The sequence below is a fragment of the Gorilla gorilla genome, chromosome 6 (assembly GCF_029281585.2).
Source record: "Gorilla gorilla gorilla isolate KB3781 chromosome 6, NHGRI_mGorGor1-v2.1_pri, whole genome shotgun sequence".
Classification (NCBI taxonomy): domain Eukaryota; kingdom Metazoa; phylum Chordata; class Mammalia; order Primates; family Hominidae; genus Gorilla; species Gorilla gorilla.
This window is the reverse complement of record NC_073230.2, coordinates 23,356,092-23,366,023: the sequence shown is the minus strand read 5'-3', so window position 1 is coordinate 23,366,023 and position 9,932 is coordinate 23,356,092. Positions and strand designations below refer to the sequence as shown.

At 38.9% G+C, this 9,932-nt stretch overlaps 1 long non-coding RNA gene across 1 annotated transcript; it reads left to right on the top strand.

Moving 5' to 3' along the window:
* The first annotated feature begins 8,578 nt into the window (after window positions 1-8,578).
* Window positions 8,579-9,212, top strand: LOC129523771 (uncharacterized). The gene is made up of 2 exons (XR_008667381.1): window positions 8,579-8,781; window positions 8,899-9,212. It is a non-coding gene; the product is annotated as an uncharacterized lncRNA (long non-coding RNA).
* Window positions 9,213-9,932: the final 720 nt, after the last annotated feature.

Below are 9,932 nucleotides of genomic sequence, written 5' to 3'. Positions count from 1 at the left end.
AGACCTGAAACCAGCACAGTGCTGGGTCTTTTCCAAGGTCTGCTCTAACCACGCCCTGGCTACCGCCTATGTTCAGTTAAGGCCCTGGGGTTCTACAATCATCAGGTGGAAAATCCAGCCAAGTCTGTGTCCTTTTCTTCAGAGCAGTGAGTTCCTCCAGGCCGTGGGTGGGTCCACAGGTGTCATCTAGGAGTCTAGAGTCAAAAACCTTAGAAGTCTACCTGGTGTTCTCTTGTACTGTGGCTGAGCTGGCCTTCAAACTATGGAATGCAGTCCTTCCCATTTTCCCTCCCCTCTCCAAAGGCAGAGGAACCTCACCCTGTGGCCACCGGCTCCACAGGCCCACAGGGAGGCTACTGCTGATGTTCCCTTTTGGCTCATGGGCTTTTCAGTTGGCTTATGGTAAATGCTATCTGGTCTTGGACTCACCCTTCAAAGCAGTGGGATCCTTTATGGCCCAGAGCCGGTCCAGAAATGTCATCCAAGAGCCAAGGGCTAGAATTGGGGACCCCAAGGGCCCACTTAGTGTTCTACTCCACTGTGGTCAAGCTGGTGTATAAGGTACAAGATAAATTTCCCTTTACTTTTGTCTCTGCTTTTCTGAAGCAAAATGAGTCTTGCCCACTATCCATCACAGATGCCAATGTGCTGAGTCTCATCTGAAGCCAACAAGTCTCAGAGCCTCACCCAAGGGCCCACAGCATACTTCCTGGATATTGCTGCTTGTTATTCAGGGCTCAAGGGCTCATCAGGTAGCAGGTGATGAATCCTGCCAGGACTGGATCCTTCCCTTTAAGGCAGTGGGTTTCCTTCTTGCCCCAGGTGTATCTAAAAAAGTCATCTGAGAGCTAGGGCCTAGAAAGGAGACCTCGCGACTCTGGTGTCATATCCTCCTGTAGCAGAGATGATACCCAAGATGCAAGACACAGCCCTTTTCACTCTTCTGTCTCCTCTCCTCAAGTGAATGAAGGATTCTCTTTTGGAGCCATGAGCTTTGCAGGCTGGGGCTAGGGGAGGTGTGGTGCCAGCACTTTTGTCTTAGTAAGTGGTGCGCCCGTTCAGTTCCCTGTCTCTGAGCCCAGTTCAGTGCTAGGACTTGCCTAGGAGTTGCAGTCCTGTGGCCTAGACTACCCTTCAAACTCATTTAGGGCCATGGTGCCCTTTAGCCCATGGTAGTGAGGCTTGCAGGTACTTAAGATCCAACTGCTGGGATGGGCAATTCCCCTCTGGCTAGGGTTGGTTTAAATGCTTCCTCCATGGGTGGGTATCAACTGAGTTCATTCTGATTTTGCTTTCCGCTATTAACAGGGAAGCTCCGAGTTCAATGCAAGTCTCACAATTGCTGTACTCTTCCTCTTTCAAGCACTCAGATTTCCTTTCCACACCATGCCACCACTGCTAAGGGATAGAGGAGGGGTGGTGGTGGCAATTCAAGACTGCTTTTCCTATCTTTTTAGTGACTCTTTCAGGGATATGAAGTTAAAACCTGGTAGAGTGCTCATCTGGTTTTTGGTTTTTATGAAGGTGCTTTTTTGGTATAGAGAGTTGTTAAATTGGTATCCCTGCAGAAAGGATGATGAGTGGAGATTTCTATTCTGCTATCGTGCTCCATCACCACTCCCAACAACATTTGTTGAAGAAACTACCCTTTTCTTATTGTGTATTCTTGACACCCTTGTTGAAGATCAGTTGGCCATATTGTGTGTTTATTTTCAAACTCTTTATTCTGTTCCATTGGTCTATATGTTTTTCCTTATACTAGTACCACACTATTTTGATTACAGTTGCTTTGTAACATATGTTGAGATCAGGACATGTGATGCCCCCAGCTTTGTTCTTTCTCAAGATTGCTTTGGCTATTTGGAGTCTTTTGTAGTTTCATTTGGATTTTAGGATTGTTTTTTCTTTTTCTGTAAAAAATGTCAATGGGATTTTGATGGAGATTGCATTAAATGTGTAGATTGCTTTGGATGGTATGAACACTTTTAACAATATTTATTCTTCCAATTCATGAACATGGGATGTCTTTCCATTTATTTTTATTTTATTTATTTATTTATTTATTTTGAGACAGAGTCTCGCTCTGTTGCCCAGGCTGGAGTGCAATGGCGTGATCTCAGCTCAATGCAACATCCGCCTCCCAAGTTCAAGTGATTCTCCTGACTCAGCCTCCCAAGTAGCTGGGATTATATGTGCCCACCACCAAGTCCAGCTAATTTTTTTTTTTTAAATAGAGACAGAGTTTGACCATGTTGGCCAGACTGGTCTCAAACTCCTGACCTCAGGTGATCTACCCGCCTCAGCCTCCCAAAGTGCTGGGATTACAGATGTGAGCCACCGTGCCGAGCCGTCTTTCCATTTATTTGTGTTTTAATTTTTTTCATCAATATTTTCTAGTTTCAAGTGTACAAGGACTTTCACTTCCTTCGTTAAGTTTGTTCGTAAATTTGCATTCTTTTTGAGGGTATTGTAAATACGATTGCTTTCTTATTTTGTTGTTGTTTTTTTTTTGAGATGGAGTCTCGCTTTGTCACCCAGGCTGGAGTGCAGTGGTGCAATCTTGGCTCACTGCAAGCTCCGCCTCCCATGTTCATGCTATTCTCCTGCCTCAGCCTCCCAAGTAGCTGGGACTACAGGTGCCCGCCACCACGCCCAGCTAATTTTTTGTATTTTTTTAGTAGAGACAGGGTTTCACCATGTTAGCCAGGATGGTCTCGATCTCCTGACCTCATGATCCACCCACCTTGGCCTCCCAAAGTGCTGGGATTACAGGTGTGAGCCACCGTGCCTGACCAGGATTGCTTTCTTAATCTCTTTTTTGAACAGTTCTTTGATAGTGTGCGGAAATGCAACTGATACTTGTATGTTGATTTTGAATCAACAACTTTGCTGCATTTCTTAATTCTAACAGGTTTTTTTTTTTGGTGGGGTCTTTGACATTTTCAATGTATAAGGTCATGTCATCTGCAAACAGATAATTTTGCTTTTTCCTTTTCAATTTGGATGACTTTTATTTCTTTTTTGCCTGATTGTTATATCGAGGACTTCCAGTACTCTGTTGAATAGAAGTGGTGGAGAATGGGGCAATCATGCCTTATTTCTCATAGGAAAATCTTTCAGTTTTTCACCATTGAGTATGATATCAGCTGTGGGATATATGTATGTATGTGTGTATATGTATATATATATATCCATATACACATATATATATTTAATACATGACCTTTTTAATGTTGAGGTAAAGTCCTTCTCTACCTACTTTGTTGAGGGATTTTCATGTAAAAGGATTTTGAAGTTTGTCAAAAGCTAGAAAGCCTGGTGTTCAAATCCAAATATTTGCTCCCAATCTAAAATGTTTGAGAACCTTCTTTTCTTTCCAAAGCTCTCTTTTTTATACTTTTACTTTTTTTTCCAATTATGCTTATGTCACAGAAGGACATTGTTACTCCCATTTTTCTTGTCTATAAACACTCTTTGAACAAAGACAGCCCTCAGGATGTGTGAGCTACTTGAATGTATTAACAATGTATTAAACTAATAGTTAATAATGTTTAACTCAGTGCATGGCAAAAAAGTAGTGGTCAAGAGATATTTATTGAATAAATAAATAAAAACTGAATAGATGACTAGGAAGTTGGTATGGGTCAGGGGTCAAATTATAACACCAGAAAAAGGAAGCAATGACTATAATCCAAATCATTAGAAAATTATTGTAACAGGACAGTCTTCTGTATAGCCTCCCCTGACTCCTGGGAATGGCAATGGCTTCAGAGAAGCTGTTATTTATACCACATTAAAATATTAATTAAATATTTAAAAATAGGCATGTTTCATAACACTATAAAAGTCTACATACTAGGATTCTAGTGGGGATTCTTTTTTAACATCTGCAAGATAAATTTAGTGGCACCACTAAGAATGCCTGAGGCTACAAAAAAAAGGCAGAGAAGAAATGAATCGCTTGGCATAGTAATGACTAAGAAAATAAGGAAATATTTTTCTATTAGTCAAACATCAAAATGTGTAGCAAAAAAAATCAAAAAGCTTCAAAACAACAAAACCAAAGTAACATTGCTACGGGCAGGAACAAAATATCAACCAAGTGATACAGGTTATTTCAAAGGGATTTCAGCTCTTTTCCATGTTCGACAGCAAGGTGGCGGCAATTCAGGTTTCAATGATTTACTTTACCAATGATGATAAATGTGTTACAAATTTTTATTATAAACAGTGAGGAAGAGAAGAATGAAAAAGCAGGAGACTGAAGTGAGAGGTGTTGGGAGGCACTGAGTGGAGCCTCTTGGGGAACTAAGGTGCTGTGTTTGAGCAATCTGTGCTTTCTGAAAACCAAAAGTTCAATTTTTTGTATCATTCTTTTAATAAATGACATTTCTTGTAGGCATAATATATATGTTTATCAATAAGAAATCAAACTGTGTAACACCAGCTTGAGCAAAGCAAGTTTCTGTTGCAGGGTTTCATGTGTTGCAAACCATTTGAAATTGTAAATAAAACTTTCATGTTTTTCTTTCCTATCCAATATTTTGGGGGCATTTTGAAGGGAACTTTTTTCATTATTCAAAAAGGAAATGATTAATCTGCCTGTGTCCATTGCCAGCCAGATGGTGACATGAATTTGCAGTTTATTTAAGGATTGCCAAAAGTGGGGGAAGGGGAATCCTTCCTATTTACGGTATACCAATAATTTGAGAATAAACGAAATTATTTACTGTGAGGTTGCATATCAGATAATGTTTCATGTATCTTCTCTGAAGTCACCACGAAAAAATGCAGCCGAAATCGTATTATATGCTGACAGCTTTATGAGACTATTCAAATATTTCGTCTTGCAACTTTCTTATAGTATATATTTTATACTAACTTTTTAATAGTAATATATTAATTGTTTGTAGTAATATATATGGAGATATATATATGTGAAGAGAGATATGTATAATATAATATAATTACATAATAATATATATGTATGGAGGCAGAGCGAGAGAGAGAGAAGCAACAGGCAATGTAAAGGTCTGAAGCTGCTTAATTCACACAGATTTTTAGGGTATTAGGTCTTTTAGGGGTATCAAAAATTCTGATTTGACATGAGATTAAAACGACTTTCAGTTTACATTTATAACGTAGTTATTTAAAAAATATGTTGGCTGGGTGCGGTGGCTCACACCTGCAATCCCAGCACTTTGGGAGGCCGAGATGGGTGGATCACTTGCGGCCAGGAGTTCAAGACCAGCCTGGCCAACATGGTGAAACCTCGTCTCTACTAAAAATACAAAAATTAGCTGGGCATGGTAGTGTGGCACCTGTAATTCCAGCTATTTGGGGGGCTGAGGCACTAGAATCGGTTGAACCTGGGAGGCGGAAGTTGCGATGAGCTGAGATTGGACCACTGCACTCCAGCCTGAGTGATTGAGCGAGACTCTGTCTCAACAACAATGACAATAACAATAACAACAAATTATGTTGACATTCTTTTCATCAGTATTTTATAAAATGAGTTTTCTTAATTATGGAAAATTCAAACATATACAAATGTAGAGAATATAATAAACCTTCTTTGTTACTCAGCTTCAACAATTATCATCTCAGGGCCAATCTTTTTCCTTTTCCCATAAGACCTCTCAAAATTATTTTGAATTCTCTATTTTGTATAATTTCATTCATAAATATTAAGTGCTACTGAAAGTTAATCTTTTCAACAAAAAAGAGGGTGAGATAAAAGGGTAACTGAAGCAAATCCTCTGATCTCAGCCATTCAGCTATAGGACAGAGAAATTATATTACTCAGCCTGAAATTGTGCCCTGAAGAAGCTTCATAAGTATTACATGTTTTTTACCTTTTAACTGTTTTTAAAATTAATAACAAAACTCAACAGTAATGAAACTCAAAGTACTGTGAATCTGTGAAGATGAATTATACACTTCCTAGCAGTTTAAGGCGATTTCTGAAGTGGCCAGGAGTCATTTAGGTATACCGACTTTTTCAGTTCAGTTTATTCCTTTGGCCTTGGGATCTAACACAAACCAGTTCAATGCAAGCCAGAACCCAGAATGAACCTAGAAATCCTGAGTGACATCCATTGCGTGCTTTCAGTGACAGCAAGAAAATAATATAGTCACTTTAGTCGTTTTATAGGATTGCATGCTTTCACTTTATATTCAATAAGTCATTAAAACTCATTCACTGTTTATTCAGTCATTCATCCATGTATATGTATCTACTTGTGTATCTATTAATTTAATGAACATGTATGTAATACTCTGAGCGATGTGGTAAGGCTACAAAGGTGAAATACAAATCTATGGCCTCTTATACAATGGAAGATTATTCAGTGATTTTTAAAAAATGAGCTATCAAACGAACAAAGGACATGAAGAAAACGTAAACGCTGATATGGTAACAAGTCAATCTGAACATGCTACATACTGTATGATTCCAACTATATGGCTTTCTGGAAAAGGCAGGTGGAGACAGTAAAAAACATCAGCAGTTTCCAAGGTTTGGGAGAAAGGAAGAATAAATAGGTGGAACACAGGATTTTTAGGGCAGTGAAACTATTCTGTATGATACTGTAATGGTGGTTCCATGTCATTAACATTTGCCTAGACCCACAGAATATACAATACAAAGAGTGAACCTTAATGTAAACTATGGACTTCAGTCAAGAATAACGTATCACTGTTGGCTCATTAACTGTAACCACTGTACATCACTAATGCAAGCTGTTAATAATAAGGGAAATGGGAAGGGGTATATGAGAATGCTCTGTACTTGGAGCTCAATTTTTCTGTAAAGCCAAAACTGCTCAAGAAATAAAGTCTATTAATTTAAAAACAATGTGTGACATCAGCCCTGCAGAATTTTAAGATATAGTTAGGAGTGAATGTGTAAATAGCTGCCTACATTAGTTTCCTAGGGTTGCCATAACAACTTCCCACAAACTCGGTGGATTTAAGTAATGGAAGGTTAACCTTTCACAGTTTGGAGGCCAGCAGTCTGAAGTCAAGGTGTCTACAAGGCTTACTCTTCCCAAAGGCTCTAATGGGGCAATCCCTTCTTGCCTCTTCCATGTGGCTCCAGAGTTTCTTGGGTTTTGGTCAATCCAATCTCTGCCTCCGTCTTTACATGGTCTCCTGTTTTCCCTGTGTGGCTCTGCTCTGTGTGTCTCTTATTGGTTCACTTGTATTGGATTTAAAGCCCACACATATAATCCAGGATGATCTCATCCTCAGATTCTTAATTATATCTGCAAAGAGTCTTTTCCCTAATAAGGTCACATTCAGAGGTTCAGGGATTATGATGTGATGTACCTTTTAGGGAGGCCACCATTCAACCCACTGCACCATCCATAATATGATTTGCACTTTATTAATAGATTAGGAATGCAGTGCTCTGTGAGGAAATTGAGGATGCCTCATAGGGAAGGTGACATGAGAAGATTAAAGGTTGAATGGAGTTTTTTAGACTACAGCAGGAGTGTTGTGGTATGAGAGGTAATGGAATTCCATCTCTTGGGAGATACTCCATGCAAAGATACACAAATAACAAGGAGACATGATTAGGGAATGGTAAGAAAGTCAGTGTGGCTAAAAGAAAGTCGATAAAGGCTAAAGGAAATAATAACATACGAGTCTGAGATGTCAGACTGAGGCTGGATTATAAAGGAGCTGACAATCATAAGAAAAAAGAATTTGTTTTTCATCTTATTCAAGAATTTATTAAAGACAAAATCAGATTCTTACTTTAGTTGGCAGCGGAATCATGACTTTAGGTAAGCAAAGACTAATGGCAGGGAGATGAACAGGCTAGAATCAATGAAATCCTACTTTGAGGCCTCACGAGTGGGGAGTGAACAGACAGATGAGAAATAAGAGATATTTTGAATTTAGAATTGCCAGCGTGTGACGAATAACTGGATTTGTCTAGCAGAGAAGGGTGACTCTGGTTTATGGCTTTAACACTTAGCTCGATGCCATTATCCAAAACAGGGATTTTTAGAGGAAGGAAGTGGCTTTATGGGGAGTGTAGAAAATTATGAGTTCACTTTTGGATATGTTTAATTTTGTCATGCTTGTACTCAAGTTTTAAGTTTGGTTTATCAATTTTTTTTTTTTTTTTTTTTGCTTCTGATCAGTAAAGGGCTCTGAAAAAAACAGGCAAGCTTTTGGGGAAATTTTCAAAAGTACCTTTAGAATTTCCCACATGGGTCCCTCCCAGTCAATTCCTGTCACAGATGACAAGCTCCCACAGACAACATGGCTTTGGAAACATAAGAGGACTGAGGGAATCACTAAGTATTAAGAAGGATTACTGATTCACAGAGGCGAGAAAATAGTTTCTCTTTCTGACGAATAGAAGAAGGCTGCAATTACTGCTATGAAGTAGCAGGCCAATCTTATTATAAAGAGATTGTAAAAAGAATTAGAGCCTACACATTCTCCAGGGAAGAGGTCCTCAAACCCATAGCATTCTGCTTCATTACCTCTTATTTTTATCTTTGCAGAGCTGGTGCAAAGAAAGAAATCTACATTCCAGCATAAAAATAAACATAATATCGCTGTGACAGGGACTGATTCAGTATGGAAACATTGACTGTAGAAGCATTCTGGTTTACTTCAAAAGACTTTCAATAACTGCCAAAAGAGTTTATTTGGATAGTTTCAGTTTCATGTGTTTAATCAACGAAAAACTCAGTCCAGAGTTGAAAGTTTGGCACAGCAAGTGTTCGGAAAACGGGTGCATGTGTTCTTATTTTGGGGAGCGTAAGTATGTTTCTGTGTGTGAATGTTTGAGTATGAGCAAAGGTGTGTGTCTATGTGTGTGTGTGTGTGTGTGTCTGTGTGCTATATTCTACTTTATATGATTCATTTCTTTAACAGGGCCCACACTTATAATCTTCAAAGCTGGCATCATCTCAAGCCTACATTTCCGTGACTTCTACAACATTTCACCATGTTCTACATCTTACAATAGTAAATGTTGCAAGGAAATTCTGTAACTACAGATAAGACTACAAGCTACAAAAGTACAAGTGATTTCCCTCTGGTTAACAGATGAATACTTGATGTCACAGGCCTTTATTCTAAGGACTCATGTTCGCTCCGTTGGTTTCAATGCACAGTATGTGTGAGTGAATCTATATTTGGCCATTTAGTTATACCGTGAAAGCAAAACAATGTGTCCTTAAAGGAAATGATCTCTTAGATTTGTTTGTTGTTGTTGCAATAGGCAAATCTCTCACCGTAGCCATTCATATAGGAATGTGTTAACAATAATGTAATGATGACCACCTCCTATACTACTGACTTTTTACGGTTAGGGTGGGGAGGTCAAACAACACTTCATCCAGTGTTATCCAATTTTTCTTATCATATCAGTTACTTGGAGTATTTGCTAAAATTGTAGTTCATAGGCTCCATTCCTGCTAAATAGCAATGTACAGCAACAGGGAACTGTCATATCAGGCAGTACTTTGTGAACTTATTAACATTGAACAAGTTTGGAAACATTGAACTACTCAAATCCCTTGTTTTGCAGATAGCAAGATTAAGGCCAGTGAAAATTAGTTATCTAAAGGATGATTTATTTACGTCCAGAAGTCAGGTCTCTTTCTTCTAAACCGCTGTTCTAGTCCACCCACCCACTAGGCACACGATACTCATAAAAATTCTAATTTGTGTTTCTCAACAACAGTGAATCTAAAATTAGTCTAAGATGTCACAGTAAATTTGCTCTCGGTTCAAATATACATAGTGGCGTGCAGTTTAGCAATTGTGGAGAATACAGTGTTAATAATGCCAAGGGTATGATATTTATCCCTTTAGTTTCCTACGTATGACCAAAGCTAGTGTTAGCTCATGCAGCTTGCAACCATGATTCCAGCCAGCTGCCTTGCAAATGTTTGCTGCTGATC